We start from the raw sequence: 17,253 nt of genomic DNA on the forward strand, positions 1-17,253 counted from the left end.
GCGTTTCCACTGGCCAGGGGAAGTCCTGTCCGACACGAGTGGACTTCCTGGGTCCTGGGCCACAGGACCCGGGCCCGCCGGGAAGAGACAAAGGGTCACCGAGGAGGGGCGGTGCCAGGGAGCCGGTTCTCCTTCACATCCTCGGGCGCAGGTCGGGGTTGGGGAGAGAAGTTCTATTACAACGAACCCACGTTCCGGGAGAAGGGGCGCCGCGCACCGCCCGAGTCCCAGACGGGACGCGAGTGAAGGAGGGAGCGGCCGCGCACTTCCCGCAGCGGCTGCGGGGGCGCACTTCGGCTGAGTGGACCGCTTCGGGCAGGGAGCGGTGGACCGACCGAAGGCCAGGCGCAGGTCCGGGGCGGGGCTACTTCCGTGACGTCATCACAGGGGCGGGCGTATGTAGATAAGGGGGCGCGGGGCTGCTGAGCGGGCACCTGCAGCAGAAAGGCGATCCGTTTGCCGTGCTGTGGGAGCAAGCGCACGACTCTAAACAGGGTACACTCGCTGTGCGTGAGGACTAAGGAGGCCCGGGATTGCGGGTGAGAAGTGACCGTGTGTGTACAGTGGAGGGCAATGAGGCTGTGCTTGGCGGGCAGGCGGGCAAGTCATACTTACCTGGCAGGGGAGATACCATGATCACCAAGGTGGTTTTCCCAGGGCGAGGCTTCTCCATTGCACTGCGGAGGTGCTGACCCCTGCGATTTCCCCAAATGCGGGAAACTCGACTGCATAATTTGTGGTAGTGGGGACTGCGTTCGCGCTCTCCCTGACACGTTTACCGGTGAACAGCAGATGTCAAAGCTTCTAAGGAATTGCATACTTTGCAACACTTCTTTCCGCCATCCTTTCTATCAAATGGTGTGCTCCTTTCTCCTAAAGGTTTTGCTGAACCTGAGAGTGGAAATGGTTTTTCCGAAAGCTAAGGAGATTTTAAAGGAGTTTTTCCCTACCCAAACAAATACCTGTCTACTGGCAGGTAATTACAGTTGTCACCTTTCCTTCCATTTACTCAAGATGGGGATGCCTCTGGATTGGTCAATCTTTCTGAAGAAAATCACCAGTGGTTTATGCTGCTTGCTGTCGGTTGATCGTTCTGTCTTGTAAGCGACTGCTGATCTCATTCTCGCTTTGATTTCTGTAGTTCTATCGAATACAAATTACCTGGCCCAATGGAGGACACTCTTCTAAGGCGCGTTCTCTACCACACTGGCCCCCTCTGTTGGTACCTCCGGGACCAATTCCAAGACCTTCAAGCTCCCAGATAGTCCTGATAGGATACTTAAGTAGCATAAGCTGGCAGCGCGGCTCTCTCTCCACATGCCCCCTCCCCCTCAAAAAATAACACCACCACCACCCAAAACCTAGGTGCACGAGGTTACCAGCCGAGAATTCAGAACGCTGCAAGTACAGGTCTGGAGTTCTACAGACTGATCTAGCTTGATGAAAAGCCTTCTCTACTCCTTTCCAACAGCGTGGAGGTTTCCTTCCTCATATAAGATCGTGGTCCAGGACAGGTCAACTTTTAGCGCCTTACTGAGAATACTTGAATTTTAAAGAGTCTAGGAATTTCCTTTTCTCAAGGCTGTTTTCACTACCAAGGCTCTAGATCCTTGATGGAGGAGCTTCTGAACAAAAGCAGCCTTCCAATGCAGCTGCTGGAAATGGTGTGAGTAGCACAGAGTGTGGGATTGGGTTCCCTAGAGTCTTAGGAATTTGAAGAATGAAATACACTGACATGGGGTGTGTGTGTGTGTGTGTGTGAGAGAGAGAGAGAGAGAGAGAGAGAGAGAGAGAGCAAAGTAACAGGGTTCATTCGAGTAGTAGAAAGAAGATGGGGCTCACAAAGGGAGAGACATGCCAGAAAATGGCTATTATCTAGTGATTTATATGAATCTACACGAGCTATTTGAGCTAGCCCCCACCCAATCCTGAGGAAGGCATTCGTGTCCATGGGCTCCTCACCTGTTCTTTGATCCAGTCTGGTTACTCTGTGTCCCTTTGTGTTGGGGGTCTAAGAACCAGACAGCAGGTGTGTTACCAGTTAGTTTGTTTTTGTTTCATTTTTCTCTGCTAACCCAGAAGTAGGCCTGGCCTGGATGAAGCCTGTCGTGTGTCTGTAGTTTCTCAGCCCTGCTGAATAAAAACCTGACCTGAAGGAGTCCAACTCTCCTACCTGCCCATTTTAACCCTTTCTCCTGCCTCACTTGGATACTCTCAGACAAACTGACATTACTACAAAAGCATTAGGTTTTCTCTCCCTTTGGGAAGCTCATTCTTTCGGTCCTGGATCCACCAGTTGACCGTGGGCTGGCTCTATGAATGTACTATGCCTCAATTTTGCAAATGTCTTATGAAAAAACAATATGAAGTACTTCGTGGATTTATTGCATGACTCAAATGTGATAATCTAGTGCAGCCTGCATTAAACCTGGGCTGGAAGGAAAGAACCTCCAAGCTAAGTTCTCTCCCCTTAATTATGAAATACAAAAGAAAAGTGCATAGGCTTCTTGTTAGCTGTAGAGTAGGCTGGACACTGGACCCCCACCCTCCTGGTTCCTTATCACTTGTTTGCCTCAAGGCTGCACACTCAGCTCCACTGAAGGGTGAACACTCAGCTCCACTCAAGGGTGAGCACTCAGCTCCACTCAGGGGTGAGCACTCAGCACCACTCAGTGGTGAACACTCAGCCCCACTCAGGGGTGAACACTCAGCTCCCACCCGTCTGGTGCAATGGAAATCCACATCTGACCCCTGCCCCCATCCCTCTCCCCCTTTCTCTCTCTCTCTCTTTCCCGTGTTAATCAGATACCACAGCAATAAAGACCTCTTGGTTGTTCTCAGTGTCGTGGGTCACTTTCCTTTCACTTCTGCTTTCACAACATTTGAATGAGTTTGTATTTCTGAATGTAATATTCATTCACAGTATTGAAGAATAAGGAATTTAAAATGGAGTTTACAAAACATGCCCACAAACAGGATTTCTTGTTAATACATGGTGTGTTTGTGTTTGTGTGTGTGTGTGTGAGAGAGAGAGAGAGAGTCATTTACTGTTAGCAAAATAAATGCTAAAAATTGCTGGCGCTGGGCTCGGTGGTAGAGCGGTGCCTGGCTCGTGTGAGGCGCTGGGTCCGGTCCGCAGCACCACACAGAGATCAGTAATGTTACAGTGGACGTGGGTCAGAGCTGACCTAGAATATCCAGGTAGCCTTGAATCTCTTCTCACTTCTCATTTGGTTGGTACCTTCGGACGATCCAGGGGCAGCGCCTCACTTTTTGAGGCTTGCGCTTTGGGGAGGACTGGCCCTGTCACCTCTCGGGCAGGGAAAGGACCGCTCCAACCTGTCCTCTAGGTAGGATGCGCAGGGTAGGCTTTCCTGTCCCCGACCGCAGAGAACTCTGGAGCCCAGGCAAGTATCGCACTGGCGTCCAGGTAAGTGGCCCAGCGCCGCGGAGGTCGGAGTGGATGGAAAGAAAAGGGAGGCCACGTCCGCGGAGGGCCCTGCGCGCTGGGATCCCGGCCGAGGCTGCCGCGGAGCGCGCGGAGCGCCGGCCTCGGTGCGCTACGGAGAACCGCGCGAGACGCCGCGGGGCTGCTTCTCCGAGGCCTGTCCACGCCGAGCAGCTGGAATATGCGGCAGCTCTGCGGGGACGGCCGCCGGTCGTCGCCTTTACCGCCCGTTCACGCCTCTGCTTTCCCCTTTCTTCTCACTCGGCTGCGGTGGGAACCGATTCCCGTCTCCGGAGCGTCGGCCCTAGGCGATGCGCACCTCGGACCAGCTCCCGTGGCGGGGTGCAGCGCCACGCCGCCGCCTCCTGAGGCCACCCGCTCCCGGCGCGGCCACTCGCCCACCCCAGCCCCGGGAGCTCCGGCTGGACCGCGCAGGCCGTGCGCACGGCTTCCCGGCCTCCCGGGGTTACCGGGAAACCACCGCCAGGGGAGCCTTCCAAAAAGAACCTCGCCTTTGCTGAGCTCTGGGAAATCCGCCCTCGGGGTTCTTGGGGGACTCCAACTTGACGACGTCCATGGCTTGGTCCAGCAAGTCCTAAGTGAGCGCCCGAAGAGGGCCGAGTCCGGGAGTCGGCGAGGGGACCCAGGACCGCGTCCTCGACCTCTGCCATCGTGGAGCCCCACTGATGGACACAGAAATCCGAAATGCAGGGGCGAGCGGCCGGTCGTGTGGGCACAGGACTTTCCCAGGGTGATCGTGGCGCCAAGAGCAGAGAAGGCCACCACTAGGACCCACCCGGCGCCTCCCCGGGCTGCGACTTCTGAGACGGGGTGACTTAGCGCCGGGCCAAGGCCGTTCCGCAGCCCTTCTGGCTCGGAATCCCGCAGTCGCCAAGTCTCCTAGGCGACAAACACAGCCATTTATGGTTTGAATCCCTGGATGCTCTTGGCTTTGGAACTTGGGCCGGGCGCCCTGCAAACCCTAGGGCGCGTGGTCATTACTACCCACCGCCTAGAGTCCCGCCCCAGGACCCTGTCTCTGTGGCGCAATCGGTTAGCGCGTTCGGCTGTTAACCGGAAGGCTGGTGGTTCGAGCCCACCCAGGGACGCCAGCGAGCTCTTTTAACCTCCTTCCTGCTCTCACGCAGCACGACCTCCTCCTGCCTGCCACCGTCATGCCACCAGGCCTTCCTACAATGTTTGATGGCATAGCAGTCTGGCACCTGACACACTTAGACATTCAATTCCCAGGGACCCGCCAGGACGACCAAGGTGAACCCTTTCAGGGGCGACCTGAGATAGACGTTAGTATGCTATCTGCACTGGGACCCTAGATTTGGATTTGCTGATTGCTCTGTCAAAAATGCCCCCACCATGGCATCATGAGATAATCAATCCTCTCCTTTTTTTTTTTTATTTTAATTTTTTAAGCCTGTCTTCCTTCGAGTGTGCTATCACTCTGAGAGTCTAGTAGGTGCAGTGCCTAGCCAAGGGGCTTTCCATCAGAAGGCCCAGTGCACATGACACATACACATATTCCGTCGCATTTTCTGAATAGCTGAACTTCCTGGATGCTTTAAAGTCCTCCTATAACTAGTTGTTTTCTGTGGTGGCCTAGTCAGGGCTGGAGAACTCTGGCCCAAGTGACCACTGTAAGAGCTTTCTGACAAGCCACCTATGCAAAGGAAGTGTGTTAGTCAGCTTTACATTGCTCTGACAAAATACCTGAGAAATCAACTTAGAGAAGGAAACATTTATCTTTGGCTCCGAGTTTCAGAGGTTCCAGTTCATAGTTGCTTGGGCCCATCATTGTTGGCTTATGGTGAGGAAGAAGGACATCCCAGTGGGAAACGCTTGACAGAGCAGAACTCTTCACCCCAAAGGTGCTGGGAAGCAGAAAGAATGAGAGAGTATTATGAAGGGTCAGAGACAAAACATACCCTTCCAGGGCATGTTTCTCTGGCTAACTCCTAGTTTCTGCCACCTGCCAATGTCCATTGGATCCTGGACCTATCAATGGATTAGCCAGAGTCCTCGTGATCCAGTTGCTTCTCAAAAGCCCCATGTCTGAACGTTGCTGCCCTGGGGACCAAGAGTTTAACCCAGATCCCAGCCTCAACAGGAGGAATATCTTGGTGCTTCCAGCCATGGTTTTCCTCCTCACCATTCCTCTCTTCTTTATCAATATGGGTTTGGGTACAAGACAGCGCCAGTGCTCCCTCCTGTACAATGCAATGAATTAGCATCCAGAGAAGTGTCTCTATATTATTCTTTAACAGAAGTAGAGATGGCCTCAAAATTAGCCCATCCAGTACACATCATTGGCGCCAAGAGAATCCTGCCCCCTGTAACAGGTACCTGAGGGCTGTTGGATGACTTTCCTCAGCTCTCCTCAATATTTGAGCTCTTGGATTTTACATACTACGTGTGGTTAATGAACAAGGAGTCTGTCTCTCTCTTCTCTTGGCATCAAATGATGAATGCAGGTTACAGCTCTCGTAATCTGATCATTTCATGTCCTGCTCACACGGGAGCTTTGGGGATTCCCCATCTCCAAGCCATAAGAGGACTTGAACTTGGCCATCACTTCTCCTGGATCTCCAGCTGGCTGACTTCTCATCTAGGACTTTTGGTCTCCATAATCATGTGAGCCAATTCCTTTCAGTAAGTTTCTCTATACATATTATATTTGGATCTTATTGGGTTTGTTCTCTGAAGAACCCAGACCAAACACAGAATTTGCAGCATTTTTGTTCACCATTCTTTTGAAAAAGGAAAAGAAACGAAGAAATTTTGGACAGTTCTCATTAGTAAGGATCGTCCTGGAACCTCCAGTTGCCTTCTATCTTACAGTCAGCTCTTTCAGTTTTCTTGGTCTTAGTTTTGCAAGAGTCATATGGAAAAAAAATAACAATAATAATAAGAGAATGTTAATTACTCGTGCAATTTTTGCATAATTCAAATGAGATGGGCTGGGGCTGGGGCTCAGAGGTAGAGTGCTCGCCTACCAGGTGTGAGGCAGTGGGTTGGATCCCCAGCACCACATACAAATATGTGTCCAACTATAACTAAAAAGTAAATATTAAAAAAAATCAAATGAGATAATCTGGTAATAGACCTAGATGTGTGCAGCCTACATTAAAAATAGGCCCAAAGGAAACAATATCCAAGATAAAGTTTTTATCTGTAATTATGAAATATAAAGGAAAGTGCATAGACTTCCGCTTTGGGCTTTCATAACATCTGAATGAACTTGCATTTATAAATGAAATATCCACTCACAAAGTAACAAGTAAGTTAGTATTGAAGGATACCACATTTAAGACAGAATTCATACATTACATATCCACAAAAAATGATTTCTTTTTAATACATTGTTTTGTGACCGTCCCCAAACTGGAAGCAATTCAAATGTTCATCAAGAAAGGAATGGATACAGAATGATGCATCCATCCATTGCAACACTACCCTGCAACAACAGGCAAAAGCAACTTATAGTGACAGTATTTGGGGTGAAACTGCACAAAAATAGATCGTGGGCTGGTATTGTGGCTCAGCGGTAGAGTGCTCTCCTAGACGTGCGAGGCCGGGGGATCAATCTTCACCGCTGCATAAAAATAACTAAGTGAAGATATTGTGTCCATCTACAGGTAAAATGTAAAATTTTTTAAAAGCATGGGACATGATGAAAACCAATCGTTAGGTTGGTATCTGGAACATCCAGTCCACAAAGGCTTGGCCCCAGTGGAGTCCTGATCAGAGGTGAACCAATTTGGGGGAAGTGGTTGGATTGCGAGGGCTCTAACTTCACTGGATTGATGCATTGAGGGGTTCACAATTTAACGGCATTATTTGGAGGTGGTGAATCTGTAGAAGGTGGCACCTAGTAGAAGGGTGTGAGTCCTTGGGGGCATGACCTTGGGGACTGTGTCTTGTCCCTGACCCTTTCCTGCTTCCTGTTTGCCAGAGGGTGAGCAACTTTCCTCTGCCTCATCCTTCTGGGGTGATGTTTCTGCCTCACCACAGCTCAAAATTTTAAAAAGGAAGAAAAAAAAAAAAAAAAAAGAAACAAAAATAGACTCTGCTGACCATGGACTGAAACCTGACACTGTGAGACAATATAAAGTTTTCATGCTGATTTTATTTAAATGTAAGTTTCATCACTGGAGCTTTTTGGAGGCGGAAGACCTTCAGAGGGAGAATGCAGTCCTCCTCTCTGAGCAGCAGGGACTCCTGCTCCCAGGAGTGTCCAGGAAAACCCCTCAACCTATAGTAGGTTTGCCCTGAAAGGAGCTATAGAGAATGAGCCATAGACTTCATCGTACCTGGGAATTTTCTCTCGTTTAAAGGGGGATACTGAATCAAATTATGGCTTCAAAACTGCCTCCATCACGTGTCATAGTTGCACGGTGGATGGCATTTTTACATGGAGGGCAGGGGAAATGCTGATTCCTCGCCCATCCCCAGCTTATGGCCGAGGCCTCTATAAGGAAGACACAGAGTAACAAGAGGAAAGCCTGCATATTTATTTAGTCACAAGCTTTTCCTGCCACAGTGCCCTCCGTCCTAAGGAAGAGAAGGGAGTAAGCTGTGGACCCAGAGGTGTTTTCTGCATTGCATTGTTGAGAGTGGTCGGCAGTTCAGGAAGACGATGCCACAAAAGGAGAGGGATCTAAGGTGATCAGCAAGGAAGCCAAGCGAGGCCCCCTCGGTTCATGACGTGTCCCTGGCTCAGAGATAAGATGCTTCTTTCCTCTGGGTACAGGGGGATCCCTCTCACGTGAGGGTCTTAGGACCTGCTTCCATGGAGAAGGGGGGGTGCAGGTGGTGAACTTTCCACTCTGTCCCCAAATTGCTTTGACTTCTGTCATTCAGTGTGGCCCTGCCTGGAGCTGGGGTAGTGTCCCATCCCAGGCCCTGCAGACCGGCCTCAGGGAGAGCGGGCTTCGTGCGTTTCCTTCCTGCAGTCCAAACCAGGGAGCCAGAAAGCCGCGGGTCTGTGCCTCCCTGCGCTCGACCCCCTCCCGCCTGCCCAGAAAGGAAGGTGCGGGAACCCAGGCCCCGCAAGTGCTGGGCTGCGTCCGGGGCGGCGTGCCCCGTGGATGGCTACCGGAGGGAGCCTCCCTGAGCCGGGAGGAGCCACAGGCGGCGACCTGGGCTGGGCTGCGCCGCCCCCGGCGCCTTGCCCTTCCCGTTTCTGCTCGGCACCAGCCGTGTGGCCTCCCGGGGCTCCGCGGCGCGGCCGGGGTCAGCCCCCTCCGTGGCTGGACGCCGCAGCGCCGCAGAACACTGTGGGCAGTGGGCAGGTCCCGAGTTGGCCCGCAGCTCGGCTTTAGAGAGCACCGCACTTGGGCCCCGGCCGCGGCGCGACGCCTCCTCTCCCTGGGGCCCGGCGGGTTGCGCCAGGGCACCGCGGCCTCGCCTCGCCGCTCGGGCTGCAGCTCGGGTCCCCTGGCGACGGGACCTCCACGCCGCCGCTCGCTGGAGGGGTCACCTCCGAAGAGGAGCCAGAAACTCTGGACAGAATCCGCCTATGCAGAGCCACCAGTGGCCGCCTGCATCGAGCACAGGCCTCGCAGCGAAGGCCTTCTCGGGGTGGTGGCCGCCGCCTGCCCAGCTCAGGGTCCGCGGAGGACGGGGCTGGTGCTGGGTCCTTACTGGGTCCCTGGGAGGCCGGCTGGGGACTTCCGACAAAGAAAAGGGAAAGGTCCCACCGAGATTTGAACTCGGATCGCTGGATTCAGAGTCCAGAGTGCTCACCATTACACCATGGAACCCACAAGGGCGGGCTCTGAATCGTGCTCAGAGGTGCCCAGGGACGAATGGCAAGCCTAGGGACCGGTGCCAGGGACTTCGTCTGCGCTACAGAGAAGTGGGGCCAAATGCTCTTTAGGCTCAGGCAGAGGAAGTACCCGTGCGCCCCCAACTTTCTCTCCTCGGGTGACCACTTTCCTATCCTCAGGTGGAAGTTCTGCAGGCGATACTGTGATTTTCCTTTTCCTGGTCTTTCCACTTTTCCCTTGACCCAGGGAAACCCCAGGATTGTCAAGATGGGACCGGGACTCCCGAGTGCCTTGGCTTACAGGACGCAATTAGGTAAAGGTGTATCATCTGTTTTTCATATAATTAAGATGGGTTTGTTTGTCTGGGAAGGGGATATATTCTTTTTCACAATGAATGCAGATTTGTTGAATTAAAATAAAAACCAGTCAAACATGGTTTTTTTAAAATTATTTTTAGATGTTGATGGACCTTTATTTATTTATTTGTTTATTTATGTATTTATGAGTGATGCTGAGAATTGATCCCAGTGCCTCACACATGTGAGGCAAGTGCTCTACCACTGAGCCCCAACCCCAGCCCTCAAACATGTTTAATGTCTGTTTTTGCTTTTCCTTGTTCCCAGGGATTGAACCCAGGAGCATAGAACCACTGAGTGAAACCCCTGGCCCTTTTTAGTCTTGGAGACAGGTCCCCCTAAATTCCTTAGGGCCTCACTAAGTTGCCAAGAGTGGAGACTGGAACTTGCCACCTCCCTCTGCCTGGGCCTCCTGAGCCACTGGCTTTACAGGTCTGTGCCAAACCCTGCCAGTGTTTGTATTAATACTGAAACAAGAACATACCTGCCTGTGACTCAAAATCCACCATACACGGCCTCGCCAGGGGGCAGGGCCCTGACACTTAGACACACTCTTTCCTGAGAGGTGGCCAAACTGAATCCATTCCAGTGTCTCTGCCGGAACCCCCAAAGTTGGGTGGTTTTTAAAGAGTCTCCACCAATCAGAGTACCCGAGAGCACTCACTACTGTGCCTAGGGTGTGTGTTCCCAGGTTCCCTCACAGTTTACACAGTACTTATGTGCTCATGAGTACTGCATAAAGTTAAATAGTTACACAGATGATCAATAAAGATGGATATGACATCTCAAAATAACAATGTGCGCGCATCGCAGGAAAGTTCTCTGGGTGGCCTTCGTTTGTGAACCATAAACCTGGACCCTTAACATTTTAAAGAGTGGGAGGAGGAGGGAAATAAATGAAAGGTACTAACGATGAGGTTGATTAAATTAACTGTAAGTACAAATATGGCCTAATGAATCCTACTATTAGGTACAATTATAGTGCATCAATATTTGAACATTCAGTGATTTAAAAATGGATCCTACTGTACAAGCAAGTTAGCAATCTGCTGAGGGGACAAGAAAGGAAACTTGATAAAATGCTCATGGAAAACAAAATAAAGAAATCGTATTTGATGGTCCCAGAAGAAGGTAGCGATTAGTTGATGGTTTCTGGCTGGCAGGCCTCAAGTTCAGTTTGACTGTTGTTTGCCTGTGTGTGAATCCAAAGCTCTAGGCCTTCAACTTAATAGCATGCCGACAAAACAATTCCTCCTTCCTGTCCCCCAGACTCTCCTTTATGAGGCATGGACCAAAAGTTTGAGCATAGGCAACACTCTCTATCATCATGATGCCTGGTTTCTCTCTATCTCGGGAAATCATAAGGGACCATGTCAGACTCACTGAAGAGATATTCCTTTAGAGGTTCATCTTGATTTTTCTTGCTCTAATCACAAGGAGACTTGCTGGTATACTGAGCAACTTCCAAACCAACAGAAACCTACTTTTAAAACAAATTAGGAGATAGGTTGTCACTGTGTTGTCCAGTGCAGCTCCAAACCTCTGGGATCAAGCAGTCCTCCTGCCTCAGCCTCCAGAGGAGATTGGACTTCAGAACTAAGGCATAGGTCAACCTGCCCAGCAAGGAACCTACTTAAATGTTAAGAAGCAAAGATAAATTATAAGTAAAAACGGGGAAAGTGAGAAAGCAACAAGTAAGATGGAAGATGAGCTCTCTCCCTGAGAGCTGGGAGGAGGCCGAGGGCAGGAAACCCAGAACTTCTGCCCAATTGCCCATTGGGATTCAAGAGGATAGCCTTCCCAGAGCCCCCTCCACAGACCCACATCCTCCTCAGGACCACTAACAGTGGTGTGGACAGCAGCCCCAACTCCAACACTGGGCCAGCCCTTCAGGACAAGTCCCTGGCTCAGCTGGACTGAGAATGTGCAGGCCCTGAAGCACATGCTGTGCAGAGCCAGCCCCAAGGAGCAGGAGAAACCCAACCCCCACAGGCCAACCAGGACCTCCTGACCCACAGACAGCAGGCAGCCCTATAATGGGATCAGAGAGCCTTTGGGTCCTGAGGGGTCACAAGGCCTCCAAGAGAAGGAGAGAGATACACTAGGCCCATGCTAATTGAAAGACACCTGGAGGAGCTATGTTGATTCCAGACAGAGAAAACTTCAGGGCAAGGAAAGTCGCCAGGGGTAAAGAAGGATATTACTTAATGATAAAGTGGTCAGTTCCCCCAAGAAGATGACGCAATTCTTAATAATAGGGTCTCCAACAGGAGAGTGTCCGAATATGTCAGGCAAAACCTGAAAGAAGAGGAAGGAGGTATAGAGAAATGCATGGCTATAGTTGGAGACTTCAGCCTCACTCAATTGGTTGTCCACAGATCTGGCAGGTAGAAAATCAAAGAGGATAAGGTTGAACTGGCAGCACCACCAGAGGTTTATAGATCACCTCATTCGACAAGGAAGAAACATGTTCTTCTCTAGCTCATGTGAAATACCACGATCTGCACATTTTGGCCCATAAAACACACTTCAACAGATAGAAAGCAATAGAAATCATACAAAGCATGCTCTCAGGAACAATGAAACTCAACAAGAAATCTCTAAGAGAAAGGTAGCTGGAAAGGCCCAAATTTGCACATGAAACATAATCCTTCATTACAATAGATGCAACAAAATATCTCAGGAGATACTGGATATTTGTAATACATGACAATGAAAATACAAGTGTGTCAATAGAGTCAGGCCCAGTGGTGCTCCTGTAATCCCAGACACTTGAGTGGCTGAGGCAGGAAGATTACAAGTTCAGGAGAGCCTTAGCAATTTAGGGAGAAGTTGTCTCAAAATAAAAAGTGAAAAAAGGGTTCAGGATGTAGCCCAGTGGTCAAGTGCTTCGGGGTCAATCTCTAATGACGTTAAGTAAATAAGTAAATCAACAGCAATAGAACAAAGCCAATGCTCACAGGTGCATTCACAGCAATGAATGCACACATCAACAATGAAAAAAATCCCAAAGTATCATCTAAGCTTCCATTCAAGAACTCTAAGCAGAAGAGCAGATTTAATCCCAGGAGGGGGGAGCAGGGGAGGAAAGGAAGGAGGAAGAAGAGGGAAAGGAAGGGGAGGAAGAGCAGGGGCAGGAGGAGGAGGAAGAGAAGGAGGGGAAGGGGAGGAGCAAGAGGAGTAGTATGGGAGGGAGGAGGAGGGGGGGAGCAAGGGGAGGAAAGGGAGGAGGAGGAAGAGGGGAAGAAAGGGGAGGAGGAGCAGGGGCAGGAAGAGGAGGAGGAGCAGGGCAGGAGGAGGAAGAGCTGGTGGAGGAGGACGAGGAGGAGGACCAGAGAAAAGAGGAGTAGGAGGAAGAGGAAGGGGAGGAAGAAGGCAGGAGGAGGAAGAGGAGCAGGAGAAAGAAGGGCAGGGGAGCTGAGGCAAGAGGAGGAGGAGGAGGGGAAGGGGCAGGAACAGCAGGGTCAGGAGGAGGAGGAGGAGGAGGAGGAGGAGGAGGAGGAGGAGGAGGAGGAGGAGGAGGAGGAGGAGGAGGAGGAGGCCAGGAGAGACACCTGCAGACTGGAGCCAATTATGCACTGCGGTGTGCTTGCGGCTGACCTTCAGAGGCAGGACAGAGGACACAGAAAGGGGAGAAGCCTACTCAGTTTTATTTTCCTGGCGTCTCCCTCCGAACTCTTCCTGAGGCCCTTTCAAGAGAGTAATGGACCGGTGGCCCTTGGCTAGTGCGCTGGAGTGGGCAGCACTTGGACTGGCTGCGAAGAGCGGGTCAAAACAGGTGGGCTCCACAGACAGGACGCAGCTGGGCGCGTCCCAGGCTCCTCCTCCAATCCCACGCGGCCCGAGGCCCTGGGGCGGGGGCCTGGGCTGCAGAGCCCCAGGGGTTCCAAACTCTGCGCAGAAGGCAGGGCGCCCGTCGGGGGGGCGAAAGCAGGAGGGTTAGAAGGGCGAGGAGGGTTAGAAGGGCGTCCCCCTCGCCGCGCTCCTGGGCCACCCTGAATTTCCCCAGACGCCGCGGACTGACCACCAGGCACAAGGGGCGGCTGTGCGGCCGGCGGCGGCCACACGCAGAGCCCGCGGCGCGAGTGGGTCTGGGCTCCGCGCCTCCCGCGCGGCGTGCGCACAGGGTCCCATGGCGCTGCCGTCGGGCGTCCCCTTCCCGGTCCCCTTCTGCAGGGAGAAGCGGCCCAGTGCCCTGTCCAAGTGCAGGAAGTGAATCCGTGAGCAGGAGCCTCCAGATCCGAGGAAAAAGGGTTGAGCGGGTTTGCAGAGCACAGAGGGGGCGGGGGACAGGCAAACTGACACTGGGTAGCCGCCCTGTGCCTGCCGAGATCCCTTCCTGTTGGCAATTGGGAAATGACCCTGAGGTCGTGGCCTTTGTGGTCCTTCCTGACCAAGGTTGCTGGAGACCAGGGGAGGGAAGGCGAAAGCCTGGATCCCAGCTGCGCTAAGAAAAGGCGTGCATTGGCCGGGAATCGAACCCGGGTCTCCCGCGTGGGAGGCGAGAATTCTACCATTGAACCACCAATGCTCGGGGACACGAAACTCGCTCCATACTGGTGACGCGGAAAGCCATAATATCAGGACGTCACTATGAAGAAAACCATCCGGCTTGAAGAAGCCCAAGTCTGCAGCGGGCTCTGGACAACCGGGTGGAGACCCGCTATAGGAAAACGTCAGAAATTCACCCGTTTTCGGTCCCTGGTCTTTATCTGCAGCGAACCTACGGAAAGGTCATTTCCTCGCTTGTTCATGTACATAGCCCCTGCCCTGCCATGGCTGGCGGCTGCCAGGGGCTGACGAGTGGCGGGAACACGAGGGTACGGGAATAATGCCACCCACAGGCTCCACTGTGCTGATTCACACAGGCTTTCTCTTTCCAGAAGCAATTTCCCTGCAGCCCTGCCTGGCTTTCGTGGCCAGGATATGTCAAATTTCTCAGCGAACTACCTGCCCTACCTGCAGGAGAAATGCAGGCCGGAAGTAAAGTCCATAAGAGCAGCACCAGTTACCCTGGAGGGGGAGGCTTTTCTGACCCTTTCAACAGGCCAGGCTCAGAACTCAGGGAGTAAAGGATAATTCTCTCTAATCTTAAAATCTGTAAAAATTGATGGCCACGGTCCATTTCGAAACTGTCAGCATGGGCCAAAGTGACCTAGAGTTGTCATGGCAGAGGGGACGTGCCCGTCTGATGTCATTCTACTGTCAGTCAAAAGAGAAGAGGTGGACCTGAGCTGGACTCAGGATCCCCAATGAACCTGGATGCAGGAGAGGCACTCTGTCCCTCTCCTCTCTGAGGGGACCCACACCCTCTCTCCCCTGACAGTATTCCCTTTCCCTTCCATAAACTCCCGGGGTGTTTGAAGGGGTCTTCACAGGGCCTCAATTCCCACCAGGCCCCAACCCTGTAACACTGCCTCCCAAGCCCCATCCTCCCGACCTTGAGACCCATGTCAGGAGTTTTCCCCAAAGACCTTCAGAACCCAGCTGCACTCTTGGGTATGTCCCTGGGTCATTCTGCATCTGAGCGGTAATGGAGCTTCTCTCCTCTCTCCTTCCCTTCTGCATCCCTGGAAAGGACCAAGGATTAAATCTTGCTTTGTAATTCTCATGTCTACAGAGACTTACACAAGAGCCAATAAGGGACAGTTCCCAGGAATTCTGCCCTCCCCCACACCCTCTTTGGCCACCCAAGAGGCTGGTTCAGGGAGGAACAGTGGATGGTGGAGCCATAGGATGTTGCTCCTCTTTCTACCAGCCATTTGCTTTTGTCCAGTGTTCACACTTGTGCTTACAAGCAGCCTGGCACAGAATAGCACCGTCTTATGGTCTGATCTTTTTCTGTCTGATTAACTTCTACAGCTGGAATTTGCTTTTATATTCAAAATGAGTGAACAAGGTCTATTCTGTTGGGCAGGCTTTGTCTTAAGGATCTGTGGTCTAGTTAGACCCATTTTTCCCACCTCCTCGTGTGGTTCCTGTTGTTTTTTTTAATGTAAAATTTCTTTGCATGTTCTTAAATGTCTTTCTGCCTTTTATAACTAGACTGTTCTGCTTCAAATGACTTTATGTTTTTCTATGTCAGTTCTCAATTCCATATCCCTGAGCAGTTAAGATATTTCTTGGATCTTGGGTGGAAAGGACAAAGGCAATCCTCCTTAGTTCAGGACACATGACAGTGGCTTCTCTGCGCAAGTCCCTCTTTGTCTCCCATTATCTCCTGAGTGTATCCTACTCCTAGTAGCAAATGTATTTATGCTTTACTTGGGACAAAGGTATCATTCTAATGGAAGATGTTAAAGGCTAGGGGAAGCCGGGTGTGGAGTGTATAGAAATCCTGTGTACTATCTACTCTACCTTTCACAAATCTAAATGTGTCTAATAGTAAAAGGTTATGAAAAAAGAGGGGAAACATGGTCGGTGTGGGGACCCAGGCAACACTAGAAGCTGAGGCAGGAGGATGGCAAGATTGAGCCCTGCTTCAGCAACTCAGTAGGGCCCTAAGAAACTTAGTGAGACCCTATCTCAACATTTAAAACATAAAAAGGGCTGGGGATGAGGCTCAGTGGTAAAGCACCCTGGGTTCAATCCCTGGTAACAGAAAAGAAAAAGAAAAAGAAAGGGAAGGTGGAAAGACACTGATCAGCATCTCTCCAACAACATTTCTATATGACCAAAGAAATAAGAAAGGAACTCAATATCATTGCTCATTCAGGAAAACAACAGTGATATACCCTTACACACCCACCCGAATGGGTCACTTTGAAGAGATAGTTCAAAACATGAGCTTACAAGAATTTGTATCTTCTCTCCCAATGGGAAAAAGAAAAACTCAAATTATCCTTGTTTGCTGAGGACATGGTTCTATGCAAAGAACTCTACCAGAAGACTTCTAGGACTCATAAATGAATCCAGCAAAGGAGCAGGATATAAAATTAACACCTACAAATCAATTGCAGGCCTATACATAAATGATGAATCAATTGAAAGAGGCACTAGGAAAACTATCTTCAAAAAATAGAAATTCCCAAGTATATGCATATACATATACATTAGACCTCTACAGTGAAAACTACAGGACAATAAAGAAAATAATTGAAGTACACCTTAGAAGATGGAAAGTTCTCCCATGTTCTTGGACATGCAGAACTGATATTGTCAAAATGGCCATACTACCAAAAGACATGCAGGAGAGGTCTTTCACCTCTCTTGAGATTCCCTCCTGCTCCAGGCAGAATGGCAGTTATCATGAATACAAGTAACAACAAATGTTGGTGAGCATGTGGGGGGAAAGGTACATTCATATTGTGCTGGCAGGACTGCAATTTGGTGCAACCATTCTGGAAAGCAGTATGGAGATTCCTCAGAACACTTGGAATGGAAAGACCATTTGACCCAGTTATCCCACTCCTTGGTATACATCCAAAGGACTTAAAATCAGCATACTACAGTGACAGAGGCACATCAATTTGACAGCAATTCACAACAGCTAATCTATGAAACCAGCCTAATGCGCCCTTCAACAAATGAATGAGTAAAAAGAAGGTGAAAAAAAAAAAATATATATATATATGTATAGCATTAGACAAGGGGAATGAAGGGAAGGGAGGAGAATGGGAAGAGGAGAGTTTCCTTTGTTCACATATGAATACACAACCAGTGTAAC

General features: G+C 50.8%; 4 non-coding genes across 4 annotated transcripts; 2 read left to right on the plus strand and 2 right to left on the minus strand.

Moving 5' to 3' along the window:
* Nucleotides 1-607: 607 nt before the first annotated feature.
* Nucleotides 608-770, plus strand: LOC143405305 (U1 spliceosomal RNA). Its single transcript, XR_013092023.1, has one exon. It is a non-coding gene; the product is annotated as a U1 spliceosomal RNA (small nuclear RNA).
* A 3,713-nt stretch (nt 771-4,483) lies between these two features.
* On the plus strand, nt 4,484-4,557 carry Trnan-guu (transfer RNA asparagine (anticodon GUU)). The gene has a single exon. It is a non-coding gene; the product is annotated as a tRNA-Asn (tRNA).
* Nucleotides 4,558-9,153: 4,596 nt separating this feature from the next.
* Nucleotides 9,154-9,225, minus strand: Trnaq-cug (transfer RNA glutamine (anticodon CUG)). The gene has a single exon. It is a non-coding gene; the product is annotated as a tRNA-Gln (tRNA).
* Nucleotides 9,226-14,047: 4,822 nt separating this feature from the next.
* On the minus strand, nt 14,048-14,118 carry Trnag-ccc (transfer RNA glycine (anticodon CCC)). The gene has a single exon. It is a non-coding gene; the product is annotated as a tRNA-Gly (tRNA).
* Between the last annotated feature and the right edge of the window lie 3,135 nt (nt 14,119-17,253).

This window comes from Callospermophilus lateralis, chromosome 7 (genome assembly GCF_048772815.1).
Source record: "Callospermophilus lateralis isolate mCalLat2 chromosome 7, mCalLat2.hap1, whole genome shotgun sequence".
NCBI classification, from domain to species: domain Eukaryota; kingdom Metazoa; phylum Chordata; class Mammalia; order Rodentia; family Sciuridae; genus Callospermophilus; species Callospermophilus lateralis.